A 25,163-nucleotide genomic window follows, 5' to 3' on the forward strand; every position below is an offset into this window, starting at 1 on the left:
TTTTTAGTTCTATGATCTGATATGTTATGATTTGTTAATGTTTGTTTAACAATGTTATACCAAAACTTAATATATCAATTTGCATAGCCTAACTTTTTTATCAATAAACTTTGTAGATTTTCAGATTATTTAATTCCTTTTGTTTCCGTTTGTAATTTTATTTTTAAGACATATTATGTGATTGTTTCAGATAATATGTTTTAAAAATAAAATTGCAAATAGCGAATAAAAATAATTAAAATAAAAAAGTGTATTTTACAATTCCCCCCGGCCCCGCACCCCTTTGGCTAACCTGTAAATGTCAGCTTTGTCGAGAGATGGCGTTACGAAAATGGAACCGATTTATTACAAGGAACTTGGGCTTCTTTTTCGTTAGTATATTCTGTGGGCGAAGGCCTAAACAAGACCGCCATCGCCATCGGGGATTAGCTCTCCTATTGATTTTAAAATGAAGTCATAAACGAGTTTATTAAAGGTCTGTGTATGCTTAATGCTTTAATGTTAAAGCTGAACAATTTCTGACAAGCCCCGGTTTTGACTAACTTCACAAATCTGCATTTATCTTTAAATTAAAACTGAACAGATAACAATGCAACATCAAGCAAATTTCAAAATACCTTCCTTAAGTTCAGCTGTCCCAAGAAAAAATACAATATATGTTAAACATGTTTTTGTGAGAAATTAAGAGTAAAAGTTGTATTGTTATATCATATATATTATATATGCGCAATAGGGTGAGCCAAAAAAGCTAACCTATGGAATTTATGGGTTAAAATGAACCTAATAACGGAGAAAAAAATTCCCCGGAAGGCAGGATTTTTAGCTCACTTTTAAAAGGTGTCGGTGAACATTCCAAGTTTTCCATTTATTTAACACGTAAAAAAATATTTTTCCATTAAAAGTACCATAACTTTGAAACTACGATAAAAAAAATTACATCGCGGATTCTTGTAGAGCATAAAATTTACTAAAAAATCTATCTGAGAGCCGGAAATAAAAAAAAATTTTTTTTTATTTCCTTTAAATGGATGCCGTTATTTAAATGGAAAACTTTGAATGTTCACCGACACCTTTTAAAATTGAGCTGAAAATCCTGCCTTCCTGGGATAATTTTTTCTCGGTTATTAGGTTCATTTTAACCTGTAAATTCCATAGGTTAGTTCTTTGGCTCACCCTAATGCGCAATTTAAAAATAAGAATCTTTAATCTTACGTAAAGATAAAAATCCATAGGCGTTAAGTCCGCCGGCATCGACGGCCAGCGGCTAGGATCTTGGTTAGTTATTAAATTATTTTCGAAATTGGCTGATAACCTCAGCGTTCTGAGGTAGTGCCTCATCTGGTTGGAAAATATGTATTCGAATTCCATTAGCTTTTAAAAAATAGTATTTCGAAGGGAACTATAACAAAATATCAAGTGTGTTATATTTTGACAGGTTGTCCCAAATAAAAAATCAATTTTTCTGTTTGATAACTCTTAAATTATTAATTGAAAAAAAAATATATACTTAAACCATTAAATTCTACGTAAAAAGGTGCTTTGGAAATGTTTTCATAAAAATACAAAATTTTTGGCAGCAAGAAAGTTACAGCAATTTCTTAAAAATGCATATTTTTGAAAAACACCCTGTAACTCCGAAACGGTAAGGCCGGCCGCACTTTGAACGCGTTTTCGTACGAATTTGATTCGTGCGAACACGTACGAACCCGCACGAATGATCCCGACCTTCCTAGTACAATGGGAGCGCGCATACTGGGTGCGAATTGGTCGTACGTAAACGCATGCGCAGTTCCGACATCCGAAAACAATCCGAACCTGTTGGGATTTTTAAACGTTTTCGTGCGTTGAAAACCATATATATCGTATATTATTTAGAATATATTCAAAAGTTTTTTTCTTCATGCGTACATAACCATGAAAAAGTAAAGGGTTATTAAATAAGTCTTCCATAATATGATGAAATTCGCCGAATTCATTTCTTTTTAGATATATTTCACGAACCCATTCTCTTCTACGATAGCGACGACGTCTCCGCAATCTCCAAAGAAGAGAATTATCTTGAAGATACAGATTCATTGCGCTCCAAAGAGGACTCCACGAGTGCGATATTTATAACAATGTCACCGAAACACTGCTGTTTGACAGAGGAAAGCGTTTTTGGTGTGCGCACTCAATTCGTACGACCACTATCGATACGGTTCGTACGATTTAAATTCGCATCTAAAGTGCGGCCGGCCTAACAGATATCAATGTACGGTTCATAATAATAATAATAATAATAATATTTATTTATTTCCAAATTATGTTACAAAAAAAAACATAAAGAGAAATATCGTCAAACATCAAAATAAATATTCCAAAGCATATTACACATATTTTACAAAAATTAGATAAGTCTACTTACATAAACGGGAAAATATATAGAAAAAAAATAAACCTAAAATTTACAATATTGGATATAATTCACAACAATATTTCCTTAATCCTAATTAACCATTGAAATTAAAAAATTCTGGCAAGCTATAAGGCTCTATATTTAATAAATAATTTTTTAACTTAAATTTAAATTCGCTTAACTTTCCACAGAGTCTAAGTGTTAAGGGCAGTTCATTATAAAACTTTAAACACATATACAAAGGGCTTTTTTCCGTAATCGCAAGTTTATGAGCGGGATAGTTTAGTAAATTCTTTCTAGTATTGTACTGATGTATTATGTTACTCTCAAAACATTCTCTATTCATGTAAAAATATACTAAACATTCATAAATATATAATGCATATACTGTCATAATTTTTTCACTCTTAAAGATCCCTCTACACGATTCGTTGAAATTCATTTTTCTTACAGTGCGTATTACCCTTTTTTGTGTTACAAACAGTCGTTGTATTTTGCTGTTGCTGCCCCAAAATATTATCCCATAGCTCATGACGGACTGAAAATTGGAATAATACAGTGTTTTTAGTGTTCTTCATCCATATATTTGCTTATTACCCTAATTGCATAGCACACTGAACCCAGCTTTTTCAAAAGATATTCTATATGATTACTCCAATCTAAATGCTCATCAATTATTATTCCTAAAAATTTCGTGTGGTCAGATATTAATATATTTTTAGTCGAATCATATATAAGTGGTCTATTTGTTCGTGACAATTTTGTTCGAAAAATGATGACATTTGTTTTATCGGAATTCAGAATTAAATTATTTTCATTGAACCATCTAGATACATTATCTAATAAAATTTTGCTCTCGTCAATTAATTCGGGTAGGTGTTTTTTTCCAATTAACAGATTGGTATCATCAGCATAATTAATTATGTTTTGGTTTTGTCCATTTACTGCCAGATTTAAGTCATTTAGGAATAATAAAAACAAAACTGGACCCAATATACTACCCTGAGCTATACCGATGTTATTTGTGCGTATCTGGGATTTATATATTTTACCTTCATTGGTAATAGAAACTTGTTGTTTTCTGTTATTAAGATATGACTGTAGCCACTCGAGAGACTTCCCTCTAAATCCGTATCGTTCCAATTTTCTTAAGAGCAATTCTCGGTCAAGACAGTCGTAGGCTTTAGAGAGATCCAAAAACATCCCTAGTGCCAATTCCCCCACCTCCATGTGTTCCAAAACTCTCCGAACAAATTCAAAAATTGCTGTTTGAGTAGATTTCCCTTTTAAATACCCGTGTTGGTTTTGGCGTATCAAGTTACATTCTTTAATAAAAAACATCATTCTACTTAACATTGCTAACTCAAAGAGCTTTGAAAAACCCGGAAGAAGACTAATTGGCCTGTAATTATCTATTAACTTGGGATCGCCTTTTTTATGTATAGGTTTTATTAGTGCGGTTTTTAGCTCTTGTGGAAATATGCCTGACTTAAAGGAGCTGTTTATTAAATAACACAATACATCTTGACAAGCACCAGTTGACAATTTGATCAAGCTTGTAGGAATTTCATCATTACCACTACTATGTTTATTTTTTATTTTTGCATTTATATCAATTAATTCTTGAGGCGTTATTGGTCTTAAAAACATTGATTTATTATTAATTTCAGTGTTAATGCTATAGCCGCTTGGTAAATTTTGTAGTAGATTGGGAACAATTGATAATAAATGCTCATTAAATGTTTCAACCATTTGTTGTCCATTTTGATTAAGATTATTTGGAGATGCATCTTTATTATTACCAATTATTTCCTTACATATGCTCCACATACACTTCACTTTATTATCTGATTTTTCAACTCTGCCCTGATATGACATAGCTCTACATTGCTTTAATAATATGTCATATTGTTTTTTATATTTTTTATATAGTTCTTTGTAATAATGGTAATGTTTCGAGAGTGGTAGTAAAATATCCATTTTTTTCTTATGTTCTAGAATTAGTGGATTATCATATAAATGTTTCTTTTTGTTCTTTATTGATACTAGCTTTAAAGGAAAATGTTGGTTAAAAATTTCAGAATATATTTTATGAAAAGTACACCACTGTTTATCAGTATCATTATCTTGAACTTCATATACACTGGCCCAGTTTTGTTCGCTCAAAGATTCCAAAAACAATTTTTTATTAGTTTCCGTAAAAGATCGTTTATATACTTTACTATTTTTAATTATTGGTATTATTTTAAACACAATTTTTTGGGCTGTGTGATCAGATATGTGTGATTCAAAAACACATGTTTATATATAGTTCATATTTGTAAATATATTATCTATGCAGCTAGAGCTATGTTCAGTTATTAGTGTGTTTTCTTTTATTGTATTTACAAAATTAAAACTATACATAAGAGACATTAGTTCACTTTTATTTTTATTGTCTTTTAATAATTCAATGTTGAAATCACCTGTTATAAGGGCAGTCATATTTTTAGACAGAATATATGTTAAAACATGTTCCATTTTACTAAAAAAACTAACTATGTTACCTGATGGTGCTCTGTAAATCACTATCACTACTATGTTCATCCCCCGAAATTGACACTGAATAGCGGCACATTCAAATGTTCCCGTCTCTGACAATTTGTTAAACTCTTCGATCACATGCGTTTTGACTGTCTCCTCGACATATATTGCTACTCCTCCGTGTTGTCCAGCTTCTCGGCAGTACTGATTTTGAAGTCGAAAATTATTAATTTTGATTTTCTCCAACTGTTCCATCGATTTCCAGTGTTCACAAAAACACAATATTTTGCACTCCGGATTGTTTTGCAGCATGTAATTTATTTTATCTACGGAGTTTCCAATAGACTGTATGTTTTGATGTATAATACTGATGTCCTCAACTTTATTATCAACTATATTAGGCTTAATATGTTTTATTAACTGTTTTGTATATTTTGCTGTAAAAAATGGTCGTATGTTGTATGATTTATAGTTTTCTTTACTTGAAGTAGAAATGCTGGACATTTTTGATCCCTGGCACTATGTTTACGATCAACTAGCCTAAGTCTTTTACAATTAGGACAATCTAAATTGGTTTCTTCCGAGCAATCCTTCGGGTGATGACTTCCTCCACATTTGTGACAACATTCTGGTGATTTGCAGTACTTTGAAACATGCCCAAAATATCATACCATCTTGTTTTTGATAAAAATTGGGTTCCAGACACTGATAGTAGTTTTCGTCTATCTCCTATATAGAAAAGGGCGCTTCCCTTTAAAATCGTCCAATTTAGCCCACCATCTACATACAAATTTGTACGGAACCCGCACTTGTTTTCTATCTAATTCGAAAATGATAAATGGTTAAAACCCTTCCATTCTAATCACGTTCGAATCTATTACACCAAAAAACGACAATCTCGTAAAACCTAATCGACGATAAGCCATAAATTCGCCTCGGCGACGCTTACAAATCATCCCTCATTTTTCTACCTTCATCCCCTCAATGGCGCTGCTCAATAAAAATTACCCCCGAATTAGAGAACTATTAACACCGCAGAACTGAAATATCGTCACCCCATTAAAACCGAGGGGCTGTTATCGAATCTTTGGCCTCCCCGTGTTACACAGTGGCTGAATGTTGGATAGCCACTTATCGTGGATTTAAGCAGGCAAGAGAGGTAGCGAGAAGCAAAGGGGGATTGGGGGTTAGAAAGGGTGCGATTTGTAAAGGGTAGAGCGAATGTAGGGGGAGTTGTAGTTAAGACGATGACAAAAGACAGATGAAGGAAACTGATCTAACCTTGTCAAGTGTGTTTGACTTTTTCCTTTAGCTCTAAAATTTTGCGGATTTGTATTTTGTCTTTCCCGATTTTTTCAATAGATTTATTACTATGTCATTTTTATCTATTGATATACCGGGTGGTACATCGGCGTGGGAAATATAGGAAATCTCAAGCAAGTTTTGAACTGTCGATCTAATGGCATAAATTTTATTACAGCGAAGTCGTGAATAGCTTTATTAAAAGTCTGTGTATGTTTAGAGAGTAACAACATTTTTTGATAAGCCGTTTTTAACTAACTTCAGGAAAACAGCATTATTTTTACTAGCTGATACTTGCCCACTTCGCTGTGCATTTTTACATTTTTTTCTAAAACATTGTTTAGAAATGTTGCAATGTTGATATAATATCGTTGATTGAAGAAATAAGAAAATGTGCAAAGCCTGTCTGAGATGTAGCTGGCGTTATCGCCAGCGTGTCCCAGAATTCCGAAATTTAGTTTAGCTCTGCGCGCTTACAATGTTTACAGCGCAGCGGATGAAGAATGCAGTACTGCTTTTAGTCGACAGAGTGAGTGGTTGCCGGAGACGGCGTTTCCAGAACTACTGATTAATCAGTAGATTTTCGGATTTTAGGTACAGGGTGGGTCAAATTCGACGCTTTTAAATGGAAACACCCTTTTGTATAGGAAATAGACAGAAACTAATATCGGTGTCTGGAGCTCAATTTTTGTCAAAAACATGATGGTGAAAACCGCATACCGACATCTGTTACCGTTTCGGAGTTACAGGGTGTTTTTCAAAAATATACATTTTTAACAAATCGCTGTAACTTTTTTGCTATGGAAAATTTTGTATTTTTATGAAAGCATTTCCAAAGCACCTTTTTACGTAGAATTTAATGGTTTAAGTATATTTTTTTTTAAATTAATAATTTAAGAATTATCAACAGAAAATTTGATTTCTTGTATGAGACACCCTGTATATTTTTAATTTATTGAAAAGAATTTAAAATTACCTTTCCAAAAATATAACACACTCGATATTTTGCTCGATTCCTCTTCGAGATATAGAGTATATAAGAATTCGCCCCCTTTAAATAAGTAGGCTTTGAACGGCACCGGCTGTAATGCAAAAAAATTCTAGCTGTGAACATCAAGTAAAACGAAAATAATATTTGCTATGAGAGATGCAGAATTTTATAACAATTTAAAATATATTTAACCAACCAACACATTTAAACTATATCTAATAACAATAAAAATAAATAGCAAACCAAGACATGAAATTTTGCTACAGGTGTTTGACATATCGACCGTCTTCTCTGTTATGGACAGACCTTTTTGAACATTTCCTTGGAACATGACCTTGGCTTTTGAACATTTCTCGCGGAATTCATTAACTCAGTGGGGGTGAAAGATACCCTCTCCTAACTGCTAAGTATTCTATTTCTTGATTATATGGAAGAATAAGGAATATTTATTCTTCCGCATCCTTATTCTTCCGCAAATATATCCATAGGATTAGATCCATGGGCACTAAGTCAGGCGGCCTCGACGGCCAACGGCTGGGATCTTGGTTAGCTATTCAATTATTCTTGAAATTGACTACAAAAATTTGCTGTTACTTCAGCGTTCTGAGACGGTGCGTCGTCTTGCTGGAAAAATATGTTTTCGAGTTCCATTTGGCATATCATCAATAAGGGGTCCAAAGCCTATTACTTAAAAGTGGCGAACTTTTAAATATTCTGTATTTCGAAGGGGATTATAACAAAATATCAAGTGTGCTATATTTTTGGAAAGGTAATTTTAAATTCTTTTCAGTTATTTAAAAATATAGAGGGTGTCCCAAATAAAAAATCAATTTTTCTGTTGATAACTCTTAAATTATTAATTTTAAAAAAATTATACTTAAACCATTAAATTCTACGTAAAAAGGTGCTTTGGAAATGTTTTCATAGAAATACAAAATTTTCCATAACAAAATAGTTACAGCGATTTGTTAAAAATGCACATTTTTGAAAAACACCCCGTAACTCCGAAACGGTAACAGATATTGATGTGCGGTTTTCACCATCAAGTTTTTGATAAAAACTGAGCTCCAGACACAGATATTAGTTTTCGTCTATCCCCTATAGAAAAGTGCGTTTCCATTTAAAAGCGTCGAATTTGACCCACCCTGTACAGTACATTAATAATACGGATTTTCTATCATTAAACAATTTAATATAATATTATCTGATTAAACAAAGAACGGCATCAGAGTTGGCTTGGAAATGAAGATGGCCGTTATTTCATATATAAAATATTATGGTAAATGTCAATCATGTCAAATGTTCTAACCTAACCTAACCAACTAAACAACTTTTTTGTTTTGTCTTTCATCATACGACATATTCAGTACCTATAAAAGAATTATTATTTTTGTTGCTTATTGTATGTTTAAAGCGAATAAATTTTTAATACATAAACGCGGCTTTTTCAGTATTACAGATATTACACATTTTAATATGACAAGACTGTCGCTTTCAGATCTACACCATCTTCGATATGCCTTCGCTGGCCGAATTAGAGAATTTATGCGTTGACCGCAGAGCGATTGTGTCTCCACCGTACATCACTTGACGCGCAAGGGGAAATCAAATCAGCCTTGTCATGAATTCGCCCATTAGGTTGCGTATCCTTCCAATTCTTACAATCAACGATAATATAAGTTGTTGTTTTAATATGTAAAATGTGAACGTCTGTGTGGATTAATTTTAATTGTATTTGTCTGATGATGCTCGTACGAGCGAAACACGTGTCACTGTTTAACATTATATAAACGTTGAGACCGAGACTTTGAGTCTTTTTTCTACTTCTTTTTTAACTTAAATCAGGTCTCTTTGAGAAGAATAGACGCCATCTTTAAATTTGGTAATATACAGTGTGAGTCTTTAAATTATTTGGAATAAGCTCCTTCTAAAAACTAAAAGTACGTCTGATCAGTTAGATTAATTATCATTGATGAATATTTGACTTAACATTTGGTTTGGTAACAACACCATTGTACCTGCCCAAACTTTGAAGTAATTTCTCTGGCCATATTAAGTATAGTCCTTCCTCATTTAGTGTTTTCTTTTGTTTGTTCAATATCGACACTTCTGTCGACTTACCTGACCATTTAACGTAAAAGTTGAATTGTCAGAAAAAAGTGTGTTCTTTGGATATACGGTAATATTGTGAAGTAAATGCATTATTTGCTCACAAATCTCCTATCGCGGCCATCTTCAGTTGATTCCGGTACAATCTGCAATTTATACGGATGAAAATGTGGATATGCTAAAAACCTATTCATGTATTTTATTTTTTATTTTTTTTTGTGTCCATATTACTCAATATGAACTAATTTTATTTTCTATTGCAATTTGTGGGATCTGGTCGTCTGGTTATTAGGATTTTCTTCAAGGTTCAACACAACATTGAGAACAAAAATGTGTATACCTATCTGGCGGATTCATCCCTCCAAAAAATCCTATATGGGTATTTCGCCACTGCAAGAAAATCTTCTAAACTTCTAATCAATTTTGCTCAGCGTATTCTATGATAATGAATGAAAAATTGAATACTTTTTTCTCGCTGTGCTATCAGGCTTTTTGAAACAGACTATAATCTTTTTCTTAATCTAATCGGTTTTTAATAACAAATAATGGGGGATGTGAAGCAGAGATAAGAAGGCGTATAGCAATGGCACGGACGGTTATGGCGAGCCTAAGTAAAATATGGGCAGATAAGAACATATCTAAAAATACGTAAAAGACCCTTGTTCGATCTTTGGTGTTCTCCATATTCCTATACGGGTCTGAGTCATGGACCGTCAAGAGCGCTGATAGACACCGTATAGAAGCAGAACGAACGAGTAAATTCGCAATGAACTCGGCATCACAGATCGATTATCCACCATCTGCCGTAGACGCATCCTGCAATACTTCGGTTATATTACTCGCAGATGTGAAGACAACCTTGAAAACTCATAGTACAAGGCAAAATAGACGACCGAAGACCCAGAGGACGATCACCATCAAGATGGCTTGACCTAATAGCAAATATTACAGGTCATCCATTTCAATCAAATCTCTGAGAGGCGGGAGATCGCCAACGATGGAAGATCAAAATCACCAGCTGCACATAGCCATAATGTCACGATTCTTCAGACATGAAGAGACGACGAAGAAGAAGAAGAATAATCTTTTTATTCAAAGATTGGAAGTAAATACGTTTTTTGTTTGCATGATATTCCCAATTTAATTATTTCGAAATATCATGCAAACTAAAATTTATTTACTTCCAATCGTTTAATATAAATATTAAATAGTAAACTTTGGTGCAAAACTTGTCTTTACTAATTATACACTCTGCTCATTAAAGATATTTATTCGCACTTAAACTGTTAATGAAAAAAAAGTAAAAAAATATAGTTTTGTTAATATTTACTGAACGAGAATCTGTTCTGCATGATCACGTGCAGTCATCTCCATCAAAATACACTCAACATACAGATAGTGTCGACGGCCTACTGGAGCTGAACCGATATATGTACATGTGTTTTTGCGTATAATAGATGCTGCGATAGAAGCCTCGGAGCCCTGTAAATGCTCTGCTTTACGAGCTTTTTAAATTAAAAAAAGGGATTGGACCTTTTATCGCATATTATACGTTGGTCCATGTCGTTATGCTTGATTTGTAATATCTGTATGATTATATTTATAGCCATACAGATCTGTCCTAACTGATATTTATTTGTTCTTTTTCCTTCCATAATCAAAATTTCGTGTTTTTCATACATATTAGTCAATATAAAAGTGCAAGAGGAATTTCCTGAGAACATTCCATACCATTTTAATGATACATTAGCTCACGACACTAACATAATGGATAATACAAAATAATAACACTGCGTTTTATTGGGTACGTTTTGACTGAACGGACTATACAGGGTGAGTCTTAAATAAAAAAAATATCTATACCTATGTATGTGGTGGATTCATCTCTCCAAAAAAATCTTGTATGGGTATTTCGCCACTGCAAGAAAATCTACAAAATGAAATAGTTATTTTTTATAAATACTGCTGCGTTAATCCAACGGAAACTACTTGTCAGCAGTTAAGTGTACAGATAAACAAATTTGCCTAACGAACAAAAAAGTGCTTAACGTTTCGGAAAGTTTATCTCTTTCCGTCGTCGGAAGCAAACAAAAATACAAAGAATAAAGAAAAAAAAACGATTTAAAATATTTAAAATTCAACTATTATAAAACACTTTGTTTTTTTTAAAACAGGTACGTCTACAAAACAAAAACCGTTGACGTTCTGTTAAAATGACATTATATCAAGTTAAACTTCAAAATTAAAAATTATTACCTGATAACAATTATTTAATAAGGTAAAACCAAAAAACCTCAAACTTTCTGCATGATTTTTTTTAATTTTTACGTATGTTATGTTTATTTATGATATGTTCTTTAAAATCAAAGAAGCGATTGCCATACATTATTAACATCTAAAGATACATGAGCAATACATTTATTTTTATTAGATTGTATTAAAAAAACCTCTTTTATTTTTCTTTTAGAGGTAGCTCCTTTCATTGTAATTCTGGCGTTGTAATGAAAGAAGCGATAGCCTCTAAAAGAAAAATAAGGCTTTTTTTAATAATAATAATAAAATAATGGTAATAATTGTTCATTTTGAAGTTTAACTTGATATAATGCCATTTTAACAGAACGTCAACGGTTTTTGTTTTGTAGACCTGTTTTAAAAAACCCAAAGTGTTCTCGAATAGTTGAATTTTAAATATTTTAAATCGTTTTTTTCTTTATTCTTTGTATTTTTGTTTGCTTCCGACGACGGAAAGAGATAAACTTTCCGAAACGTTAAGCATTTTTTTGTTTATCTGTAAACTTAGCTGCTGACAAGTAGTTTCCGTTGGATTAACGCAGCAGTGTTTACAAAAAATATCTATTATATTTTGTAGATTTTCTTGCAGTGGCGAAATACCCATACAGGTTATTTTTGGAGAGTCTTAAATAAGTGCAAATATTTTCAGGGCTGGTAAATTTCGATATCTCGATAAAAGAACTATTTTCTCTTTACAGTTTTTCAAAGTTCAAAATAGTTATTATAATGTATTTAAGATGTACACAACTGATCGGTAAAACATTATGTGGAGATGGGACTTAAAGACTAGCAATTCATAGAACGCGGTATATAAATAACAAAATCAAAATTATTTTAAGACGTTCTTTAGAATTTAAAGAAAGTACCTGGACAGCACTAATTTTCGAGGAAGCTTATAACGTAGATGATATCCTACATATCCTGTATATCGATTACCAGTAGTTGATATGTAAATTTGGATAAATATGTTCTTTTAACGCCTCTTCACGCATTCTTCTTTTAGGCTATTTAATTAATAATTCAGAAAATATGTTCTCTTGTATATCCAAATATTTAGCTATTTTCGAAAATATATTAAAAAATGTTCTCTTTTTTATCAACCCACGTTCTTATAAAAAAAAACAATATGTAAAATATGTTAATAACATACATATTTCTTGTTAAGATCGTTAAAATTATATTAAAACAAAGAAATCTGAGTTGTTTTAGAAAGGCTTGTTAACAGGAGGATGCTTTAATGATTTAGAAAAAAAAAACGATACAATTTTATTTTTTCCATAGCAACTGTTAAAATTGCCATATATTTATCAAAAATAGTAGATAAAATAGTACTTGAACCACAAGGGTAGATTAAATGATACTTTAACAGCGAGGATAGGTTAAAAACTTTGTTTCCATTTCCAAAATTGCTTCCATTTTTGAAAATTTTTGTATTTCTTTTCGGCGATTTAAATGGAAGTAGTTTGCATATGGCGTTTGTCGCCTCAGCCTGAATATCTGTTGGTAATTTACTTATTTCGTTTTGAGCCATTTCTGGCTCCAATTCAATCAGAAATCGACATAAAAGAGAATTAAAAAATATTGACTCAAAACTGACAACTAAAGAGACAGTTTTATTTATTTGTCAAACTACATAGAAACTAACGCCAATCCAGCCCAATATTTTTTCTACTCGTAATAAATTCATTGAAATAATAATTTCTGAATATTTTTTAAAACGTAACTCGCTATGGAAAAAAATATTGTTTTACACGACGATAAAATTGCATTATCGTCTCCCGAAATTAATCTTTTCGGTCGACGATAAAATACGATTTTATCGTCTTGTATAAAAAATAACTACTTGTTGTCCCGTTAATTACTTTAAACGTATTTTAAAAACTTTAATCACAATTTTATCTTGATTGGAAATATTCCAAGGAATGCCAATCTCAAAAAGTATTTACATAAAAATTTTTGCCTTAAACACTTCTCTTCTACAATTGAAGATTATGACAATATTTATAATTTGCACATTCTATTAAACATGTATACAAACTAATAGAAATACTATTGACTTACCTAAGTGATTGTTCGGAATTGTTGTTCGTAATTGGCGAATTACTAGTAATCTGAAACAAACACAAGCGTTATAGATAATTAGTTAATTGCAACTGGTAAAATAATTGTATTAAGCCTAGAGTGGATTTTTTGTTTCCTTATTTTCCATTCACGCAAATGTAGACAAACTATCCGAAGTTATCCATATTATAAATAATTAGTGATGGGAAAAACCGATTAATTTCAATAATCGAGTACTCGAGTATCAAGCGATTGCAATAACCGAGTGATCACTCGAGCGAAATATCGCTCGTATTTAAAAAAATTATAAAAAAAATAAAAAGTTTCAGATAGGAAACTAGTCCTTGAACGAAGTGTTCCATATTCTGGATAGTCTTGTACCCGAAGTGGTGATTGGAATGGCTATTCTTCAACGATACCAATTTAATTTGGATTTACAGACCCGTCAAGTAAGCTTAAATGGGCGAAGAGTGACTGAAGATGTCAACACGACACTGTGTCCCATTTCAGCGAACCGGGAGATTCCAGATTTGACGTAGGACGAGCAGAACAAACTCCAGGTTTTCCTGGGATAGCATCTACCTGGTTTTGAGAATATTCGCGGTACAACACCACTGGTAAAATATGAAATTCGCCTGATCAACAATGACCCGATTAAACAGAGACATCGACCACAAAATCCGAAGATGCAGGCCATCGTTGATACCGAAGTAGCTAAAATGCTTGAAGATGGAATTATTGAGCCATCTGATAGTACGTGGAGCTCACCTATCGTCATGGTCAAGAAGAAAGGCGGTAGTTACCGTTTCTGCGTGGATTTCCAGAAGGTTAACGCCGTGACTCGAAAGGACGCTTACCCATTGCCGTTCATAAATGCGATTTTGGACAAACTTCGCAAAGCCAAGTAGATATCCGGCATCGACCTCAAGCAAGGATATTGGCAGGTACCGCTAACTCGAGAGAGTAGGCCCATAACTGCATTTACCATACCCACTAGAGGGTTGTTTCAGTTCAAAGTGATGCCATTTGGGTTACATTCAGCGCCTGCCACCTTCCAGAGATTGATGGATCGAATCATAGGACCTGAACTAGATCCTTATTGCTTCGCCTACTTGGACGACATCATTGTACTAGGTGAGACGTTTGAACAACACCAGACGCACCTAGAAGAAGTTTTTCGGCGTTTGAAAAACGCAAACCTGAAGCTTAATCCTGAGAAGTGCCAGTTCGGACAAAACACTCTCAAATATTTGGTTTTTTGTCCGTCGCATGTTGTAAGTACTCGTTAACGCCAAGCGCCAAGCAGTAAGCTGCGTGCGCAGGGCACCTATTCTTTCGGTAATGAACGACAAGTAGTAAGCGGCGAGCGATTCGCTTGATCGCCTGATTTAGTTTATTTCGAAGCATTGTCGATGTAGGTCGTAAAATTTTGTCTCTCAGATACGCAACGGATAAATATACCGGGTGCGTCTCAAAAGTGGATCACCCCAATAACTTTTTATTTTTTCAGATAAAACAACGAGATTTGGTATGTTAGTATATGACATAAATTAAGATTGATTGACATATTCAATTGTTTTCGGTCACTTCCGGTTTCACCGGAAATGACTGCAACTTTTTATTTTTAATCCGCACCCTCGGTATTTTTTTACTTTATTCGGTAGAAAATGACACTCTGAATAGAATGACATATCACATGTCAACTTTTGACATTTTAGCATATGGTTTATTTGAAATTGTAACATGCGGTTCATAACGACAATTTGACTCAAAGTACCAAGTGTGTGGTATCAAATTATTGGTAAAAAAAATCTTTTTCGAAGTATGTTAATGATCCACCCTCGTTCCATTTGAAAAAAATTGAGATGATCAAAAATACGATTTGGGCATCTTTTAACCGGACAGGGCAAGACACTAAAAATATTAGACGATCAAATCTATTTTCCCAAGGCTCCTTGATTAAAAATTAGTGTTTTTAACACAGCCTATAACATGGCACTCTAGATTGAAATTTAAAATACAATTTGTTTTTAAGCTAATATGTCAAAAGTTGACATATGATACGTCATTCTATTTAGAATATCATTTTCTATCGAATAAAGTAAAAAAAAATACCGAGGGTGCCATTTAAAAATAAAAAATTGTAGTCATTTCCGGTGAAACAGGAAGTGACAGAAAACAATTGAATACGTCAATCAATTCTAATTTACGTCATATACTAACATACCAAATCTCATTTTTTTATCTAAAAAAAAATAAAAAAGTAATAGTGGTGAGCCACTTTTGAGACGCACCCGGTATATACGGCGTCGTATAAATTTGCTACCTGCAATGTATGTAGAAAATTCGATCGGATTTTTATCGAGTAGGTCATATTATTAAAATCGAATTTCAATTTATTTCATTCTTGGATCGCTTGCGTTCGTCGCTTGGTATTCGTCACTTGCATCGCTCGTTCATAATCGAGCGATGTCGGTTATTTCAATAATCGAGTACACGAGCGAATTTTCGCTCGAGTTATCCCATCACTATAAATAATTCAGAAATCCAAAGCTCGCATTTTTTTCCGAGGTTTTCCCGAAATTCGGTTTCCAAAATCTATAATTACTTTAAATACAAAATTGTGGTTTTTAAAATTCTTAAATTTTGAAGCTTGCTTAAGCCCTTTCATAAGATATCCCACATGACATGGTTAACTCAATTCAAAATTTGGACGTTCGTTGCACAAAGGCCCTGTTTTTTGTCATTTAATTAAAAATACAGGGTGAGTGTTCTACGATGTTCTCTATGGGTATCTCGGAAACTACTGGAGATAGAGAGTCGATTAAATGGGGAAAGAATTGCAGTTTTGTGGGGTCATAAATATGCGCCATCCAGATTTTTGAAAAAGTTCATGGCTTTCTAGATATTTCGAAAAAAACAAATTTTGGCTATTTTAAAAATGGTCCCTAATTCCATTATAATCTATTTTAGACAAAAAGTTTTCAAATAAAAGTTAAATAATATAATTTATATAATAATAATAAGTAGATAATCACATCCTTAATGAGATTGTATTCTATTTTAATTTCTAAAGTCTGTCATTTTTGACATATGACACAAACTTATGTTTTTTTAAATGGAAACTTATAGTTGGCCATGATGAAAAGCGCCATTTTTTAAGATTTTTAGTGATATAAACTATAATATGTTTTTTTTTCAAAAAATTACTGAGTTATAGTAAATTCTTATAATTCGTTGCTCTCAGAAATGCCAAACTGTCACATCCAAACTTAATAATATATAAACTTAAATTAAAATAACCAAAAATTATAAATATGAAGTTCTCAAATGAAGAAAAGCGTGTAGGATTAGTAGTTCAACTTTTCGTCGCCATACATTCTTGAGGATACGTTACATACGCTTTTTAGAGAACGGTTTTCAAGACATGTTAGAAAAGTTAAATTTAGAGACTCGCGCCTCAATAGTGTGGTTCCAATATGACTTTCATCATGACACTTCCCCCCCCCCTCATAATGAAAAAAAAAATGTTAAAAATTATTTATATCATAATTATTAAAAGTCAAGGATATAGGAAGAGGTGGACCAATGACATAGGCCTCCTCGATCACCTGACCTATCAACTTTAGACTTTTTTTATGCGGTACCAGAGGCTGTACTATATTTTTTAAATATTTTCTAAAATAACTTAAACTGTATGTAGTGATATTATTTTTTAAGTATAAGTTTATATAATGTAAATTGTAAAGAACTGTTTAATAAAATATTCTGTGTTTTATAACTCATAAATTATAATAATTAAATAAATAATAAAATCTATACTAATATATAAAATCCTTAAGTGACTGACATACTGATTAATCACGATCCTGCTAAAACCACTCAACGTAAGAAGCTCAATTTTGGCATACAGGTTGATTCTAGAGTGTAGAGGTTCGATAAGAGGGGATTTTTCGAAATTCCAGTTCCAAGAGGGTTTTTATTTGAAAAACGGTCAAGTTTCCGAAAACACGTTTAAACACGTATATTTTATTTTGTTTTTTTACATATTTTAAGATTTTTTAAAAATGTATACAGGGTGTTTCGAAAAATCTGGTCGTTGATTAATAACGATCCTGCTTAAAGCGCTTGACGTAAAAAGCTGATTTTTGGAAAACAGATTGACTTTAGGGTGTAGAGGTTCGATAAGAAGGGATTTTTCGAAACTCGAATTCTAAGGGGGTGAAACTATCCCTCAAATATTAAAATATTTTTTATTTAAAAACCGTTGAGTTTTTCGGAAAAACTCTTAAACACGTATATTTTATTTTGTCGCTTTACATATTTTAAGATTTTTTATAAATTTATACAGGGTGTTTCATAAAATATGACCATTATCTACTATTCTGCTATCTATATAGTAATCACGATTCTGCTTAAACTGCTTGACGTTTAAAGCTGATTTTTGGCAAACGGATTGACTGTGGGGTGTAGAGGTTCGATAAGGAAGGGTTTCTCGAATCTCAAATTCCAAGAGGGTGAAAACGCCCCTCAAATATAACAATATTTGTTATTTAAAAAAACGGTTAGTCTTTCGGGAAAACGCTTGGACAAGCATAATTTATTTGGTTTTTTACATATTTTGAAATTTTTTAAAAAATCATATAGGGTGCTCACAAAAAGTTGGGTAATTTCTTAACCACGATTTTGTTTAAACTGCTTGATGTAAAAAGCTTATTTTTGGCAAACGGATTTTTCGAAAGTCAAATTCTAACGAGATGAAACTACCTCTCAAATATTACCAAGTTATATAATAATATCGCCATATTGTTTTTTCTCATGCTGACATAAATGTGAGAAAATTTTATCCAGTTTGTATGTTAATGGAAATTCTTGCTTTGCTCTATCATCACCATTACAAATGATTAATTCGACGCGAACGAAGTCGCTGGTACACGCTAGTAATAATAATAAAATAGACGAAATTTGTTTTTTTTTCGAAATATCTAGTAAGCCATGAACTTTTTTACACATATTTTTAACATATTTTTGACCCCTCAAAACTGCAATTCTTTCCCCATTTAACCGAGTCTCTATCTCCAGTAGTTTGCGAGATACTCACAGAGAACATCGTAGAAAACTCACTCTGTATATAAGGCTTTCGGACTTTTCTCTTCTATACAAATTAGAACACATTTTGTACTACCAGTGATGACCTATGCATGCGAAACCTACATACTTAAAACGGATATCATATATAAGGAAACTGCAGGTCGAACAACGATCATTGGAACGAAATATGCTGGCAATGACCACGAGAGATCGTAAAAGAATAGAAGTGGATAAAGGTAGGTAATAGATGTATCCTACCAACATATGGACCACAAAAATTACAGCATGGTACCAACAAGAATTAAAAGACCTACAAGAAGACAGAACCTGAGATGGGACCATGACATTAGGAAGTTAGCAGGGATAACTTGGGCCCGCATAGCCAACAATAGACAACAATGGGCTCAACTATAAAGAGAGTATGGGGGGAAGACTACACCATAATTTGAAATGGTTGAATAAGCTGAAAATTATGAAAATTATGACAATGTTACAAATTAGTAAAAGTTTAAAAAAATCTACAAAAAGATTTGGTTATAGACATATTAAAAAAATAACAAAAATTTAACACTTTAAATTTGACCAAATACACACAACGGAAAAATCTAGGGATATCATTTTATTAAAGTTAAAAATAAAAGTTTTGAATAAACAACCACATATTTGTAGGCCGATTCTTTCTACTTCGATTGAAACGAAGTAGTCACACATAGTTATTTCTAAATTTGGGATATTTGCAGAAGTGTTTATGCATTTTTTGTCAAATGTATAAAAAGCACCTAGCATCAATTGTTCGAATTTAACCTGTACTGGCTATGTTTTTATGATAACTAGCCAGAATTCATTCAAATAACTCTGTTTAGTATTAAACGACATTATGGAGCGAAGACATCTTAACAGAAACGAAATACTAAGGGCCATGGGTATGCTCGAAGCTGGATTAAGTGCACGCTACCGTGAAAGTGGTGATGTTGCTGAAAGGCACACAGGGCGACATCGCATTACTACCCCTCAGCCAGATCATTTTTTTACAATTAAATGCTCGACGCCGACCGACTCTTACAGCATCAGAGCTTAGTTTAATTCTCCAGTAAACACATAATGTAACCGTTAGTCCTGACACTGTTAGCAATAGATTAAGAGAGGTCAGCTTAAGAAGCAGGCGCCCCTGGAGAGCTCAATCCTTAACGAGAGGAAATCGAGAGGTACGATATTTGTGGGCTCAAGATCATGTTCAGTGGTCGAATGAACAATGGGCCAATGTTCTCTTCACGGATGAGTCACGCTTTGGAATTCATCCGGATTCGAGAAGGCTTAGGGTATGAAGAGAACCGAGAAATCTTATTCGGTTGGATTATGTTCAGGAAGTGCACCCTTATCAAGGTGGAACAGTTATGGTCTGGGGAGGAGTCCAGTTAGGCCGAAAAACCGATCTCGTTTTTCTTGAAAGGTTTCTCACAGGAATCACATATCGTGATTTAATTCTTGAGCCTGTCGTGTTACCATATACCAATGATTTGGGAAAATGGTTTGATCTTTTTTTTTAATTCACAGTTGAGAATAAAAAAAAATGTGTGTATTTTTTTGAGTTCAATAAAAATCAAGGTAAATTTGAAAAATTCGGTAAATTTCGCATTTTTATTTCCAATACGTCCTGTAAACTATTTGTTTATTTTAATTTTATTATATCAGAAATGCAAATAATAAAATTACTGACGATGGCTGGATAAAATTGTAATATCCCTAAACTTTTCCTGTGTGTTTATTTCTCCGTTGCTTTTTTTGCATCTGAGTGTAGTATTCAAAAGCTTTTCGAAAATTTCTTTGAATAAAAATATTAAATAACAAATATATATGTTAACAAAATTTCTTACCGTAAACTTATCACGATAACTAAATAATTTAGGACCTACTAAATCCAATTTCTCGTTGATTAATTATTGCAGGACTGACAAAGTTACTGACGCATTTTAATTTTTACTGGCCGAAACTCTACAAACTTCCAAACTCCTTCCAACACTATTTAATACCGAAATATTACTCGGATTTAACTGCAAACTTTCATACCCGATGTTCTATATTTAGTGAGCGCTAAGAGGTTTAATAAAATATGTATGGTGTAATTCGCAATTTACTTCCTAGCAAATCGTACTGCGTCTGGCCAGAAATTTTAATATAACGTCGGCATGCATTCCGAAACTGGGAAAACATCAACAGAATCCAAAAGAAATAATATTGCCACAGTGACAAATAGTTGAAATGAATATAAGTTCTAAGCTAGAGGAATATTGAATTTGTATGAAAATATTAAAATATATTAAATGGTATATCTAACAAAAGTTAAATTTTTCGATCACACTAAAAGACGTTTGTTTCGTTTTACTGTAAAATTTTCAAAACTTCAATTACGACACTTTATGTGGGAGACGACGATTTATATAGGGTGAGTCTTATAAGTGCAAATATTTTCAGGGCTGATAGTCGAAAATAAGCCAGTTATTTTCCTTGGAAAACTAAAAAAAATGATTTTTTGCTTAAATTTTGAGAACCACTGAATATTTTCTGGGTTTTCTTTCTTGTAAATTTAATCTACTATATTATCAAGAAATTATGTTTTTAACTAAAAACTAAAAAAAAATCTAAACATTATCTCAGAAATTAGTGAAAAAAACTCATAATCGTGTTTCCAAAGTCGAAATATACAACTAATTGCCCATATTTAAGACTCGTCGTGTAGAAATGTTATTTATGTAATAATAATAAATAATAAATTTAAATTATTTCTAAAACTATTTTTGTGAACACTGAAAAAAAGGATCTCTCAGTCGAGATGAATATGACTTTGACACAAAAGATTGGCGCTTTTCAATAGGACCAAGAACGACGTTTCTTTGCCCAAAGCATTAACTATCTTTTCATAAGCTTTAAAAAATTACTTTAGAAAAAAAATTACTATATTCAAAGTATTTCACTCTTGACCCAAAATGAATATGCAAAGAAGTTCTTGCTACAAGAACAATAGTCTCTTTGATTCATGCAAAAATTCTTGATTGAAAAGGGACCCCATTTCTTGATTAAAGAGACACTTTTCTTAAACCAATAACGAATACTATTGACTCGACTAAAATTTATTTTGATCTAAGAGAAGTCTATACATCATATACAGGCATATTACGAGGTATATTATTTTCTGATAAATTTAGGTTTTCCTGGTCTCTAGTTAGTAAAGTGATATTATTTTCCTCGATAGTAGTTATTTCTGCTTCTTCACTCCTTGGTATTTTTTGGAGTGGTTCATCACTCTACAAATTACAAAGAAATGTTACATCACGATTAATCAAAGTAAAGCCAATAAATGATTAAAATTATAAGCTGTGGTCACATTTTGAATTTTTTAATACGACGACTTGAAATTCTAAAATTTTTGTAATTATTTGCATAAAAAAATCGATACCTATATTCTTATTCTATCTATAGTCACACATGCATTATCTAAACAGGTGCATTAGGTAAATGTCTCTTACCTTCAAATATAGCAAATAAATGCTCTAATTTCCATTTTTTCAGAAACTCCTTTAAAGAATCCATATATCCTAAAATTTGTCCATAAAAAATGACAAATGCATGTTAATAACGATCACTAATTTGTCATACGATATGCGTTTAAAAAGCAAATTATGCAAAATTCCAAGTGGAAAATTCCAAGCAACAAAACCCGTGCGTACTATGATGTACGACTGATCGGACTGCCGACTGATTGTATATACCGTCCTTCGTCATCGTCTTTGCGTGTCGTTATTATTTTTCATTAAAAGAGTATTTAGCTATTGGAAAAATGACCATGTTTCTTGAATGAAGTACTTCCTAGCGTATTTTTCTTATTATCTTAAAACAAAGTAACTTGCACTTGGTTGAATGAAAATAGATTCAAGAGAAATTTTCGAATTTTTCAAGAGAACCACTTTTCTTGAGTTAAGAGAGTTTTTCTTCAGGCAAAATATTTTCTTTTACGATAGAATAAATTCTCTTCGATGATTCATCGACGATCGATGAATCATACTCACTATCTGTGCATGGACACACCAAATAGACTAATCAGCACATAGTGACATCCTAAGCATTACTTCATTATAATGTAGGTCAGAATTTACACTATTGCCTGCTATTGCTCCTATTGCTACTCACGAGCGCAGATGTCCTAAACTTGTAAACTGCTCCGAAATGTCACTGCGATTTTCTTGGAACTGGAGCAGTCACATACTGCGACGTTGGTGGAGCTGTGACAAAGTAGCGGACTGCGATTTCACAACCCACCTCTATTGGTCACATCAAGGGTTACAGCAGAGTCGGCCTGACGATGGAGAAAAATCTCTGAAACTGGTCGTCGAATTGCTGCTCCCTTCGGTATGCTTCGGTCTGATGAACTTAATGCAGAGAATAAGCATATATGTAGGTTTTTTTGGCCCCTTTTTCCGCTACTCGTATTTTTGTTTATTTAAAGTAATGATATTTTTGAATGTCCGAACTGCGGAGGAGTGATAACATCACGTATCGCGCTTTTCAGTCACAGAAAAGCTCATGAACGAAAACGCCCTGCGTAACGATTTTCTGTTGCGTGTCGAATACTCGTCAGCGAGTAATGGCAGTAAGTAGGCTAGGATGTTACCAAACAAAACAACGCTTTATTGTACAAAAAGCCAAAATAGCTTCATCGACAAAGCATTTACAAAACAAACAAAAGCACAAAAAAAATATACAAATAATAAAATATATCGTACAATACAAATCAATTCAAAAAAAAATTACGTCATTAAAATTAGAAATAAAACATACATGGACGTTGCAGAACACAGGCGTATCAATAATATTTTACAATAGGAAAATTGTAAATGGATTTAATTATGTAAGAGTTATAAAATATTAAATACTAGACCTTTAACCAGTGTGTGAGATGATCAAAATTTTAAAATTCAAAATTGTTCATGATTAAACATCAACAAAAAAGTCGTTTGCCGCATATAGGACTCTCTTCAGTAAGTATGATTTCAGAGCTTTGCGAAATGCGGGAAAGAATGAAAGTGACTTGATATTCAAAGGCAGATGATTGTACATTTTTTTTGCATTGTACAGTATTGAGCCTTTAACTAGTTCTGTGCTCGGGGTTGGCAGATAAAGATCATTAAGTATCAGTAAGTGGATAGTTGTGAGATGCCTTTCGGGAATAGCAGATATGTGCTTGCGGATTAAGCAAACGGATTCAAAAATGGATAAGGAAGTAAGAGTCAGTATTTTGAAATTTTCAAAGAAATTCTGGCAGTGAGTTCTACTGTTCAGTCCCAATAAATACCGAACTGCTCTCTTTTGAAGTTTGAAAATACGTTCAAATTTTAGGTACTTGCGCAGCAAATACCCCAGAATGGAAGGGCATAACGAAGATGCGACTCAAAAAGGACATAATAGACTATTCTAGAGGTTGATAATTTAAGTTTCTTAGAAACTGATCTTATAGCGCAAAACAAGCAGCGCTTAGTTTCTTTGATAAAGCTTTGATGTGTAAGTCCCATTTTAACGAGTTGTCTACAACAAGTACGTCCACGACGTCAATAGTGGTATTATTAAGTACAAAAGGTTCTATAGTACTTTCATATGACAAAACTTTAGTTGTACCATTATCAGAACGATTATGTTTTCTTTTATTTCATACCTAAAGACTAGTGAGCCAACAAAACAATCACCGGACACAATTTATTGATCAATTACACACGAACTAAGCGAGAAAACGACACTTGGAAACGGTCGTGAACGCACTAATTGGAAAATCGGACACGAATTTCCACACCATCTTAAACTCGCGAACTCACTCAACCGACAATATTTTTTATTCGAAAATCAAAGTATCTCCGCGATTCGGCTCACTTAGACGCGGTTTTCCTTTCCACTTAGTCGAACGGTTATAAATAAGTTGATTTATTTTGTCACGACGCTCTTGCCGAGCCGCAGCGACGCCGCGTCTAAAAAAAGACGCCCGGTTTTATGGAAAACACCGAGAAATACACTTAATTAAAGTGGCGGAAGTTTCGGAGGGCGCGGGCGAATTTGTTTCCTTGACGAATAGGCCCGCATTTGTTACACGGTTGGTTTTCTTTCGATTTGTCAAAATCACAGTTGTTGCCGTTTTTGGTAATCTATTTAAAACCTAGATCATAAATATACCGGGTACATCGTCGGACGGGACATAGGAAATCCCATATAAATTTTAATGGGGTCAATAATTGACTTCCCTAATTATTTTAGATAATAATTCTATTTAGGTTTATTGAAGAGCACTAAAACCCACATTCAAAAGAATAACTTTAGATATTTTTGAATAGCTCGTTTACGAGTTATCGCCGATTTCTT

The 25,163-nt window shown here is 32.9% G+C and overlaps 1 protein-coding gene across 2 annotated transcripts in view; it reads right to left on the reverse strand.

Moving 5' to 3' along the window:
- The window catches only part of LOC115891494 (zeta-sarcoglycan), a 116,966-nt gene extending 92,283 nt beyond the window's left edge, over positions 1–24,683 (reverse strand). For both annotated transcript variants that reach the window (XM_030911960.1, XM_030911959.1), the window contains exons 1-2: positions 24,469–24,683; positions 13,674–13,723 (exon numbers count right to left, since the gene is read on the reverse strand). The gene's annotated coding sequence lies outside the window, so the exon portion shown is untranslated. The remainder of the gene's footprint in view (positions 1–13,673; positions 13,724–24,468) is intronic.
- Positions 24,684–25,163: the final 480 nt, after the last annotated feature.

This window comes from Sitophilus oryzae, unplaced genomic scaffold, assembly GCF_002938485.1.
Source record: "Sitophilus oryzae breed Bouriz unplaced genomic scaffold, Soryzae_2.0 scaffold_1181_pilon_pilon, whole genome shotgun sequence".
Taxonomy (NCBI): Eukaryota; Metazoa; Arthropoda; class Insecta; order Coleoptera; family Curculionidae; genus Sitophilus; species Sitophilus oryzae.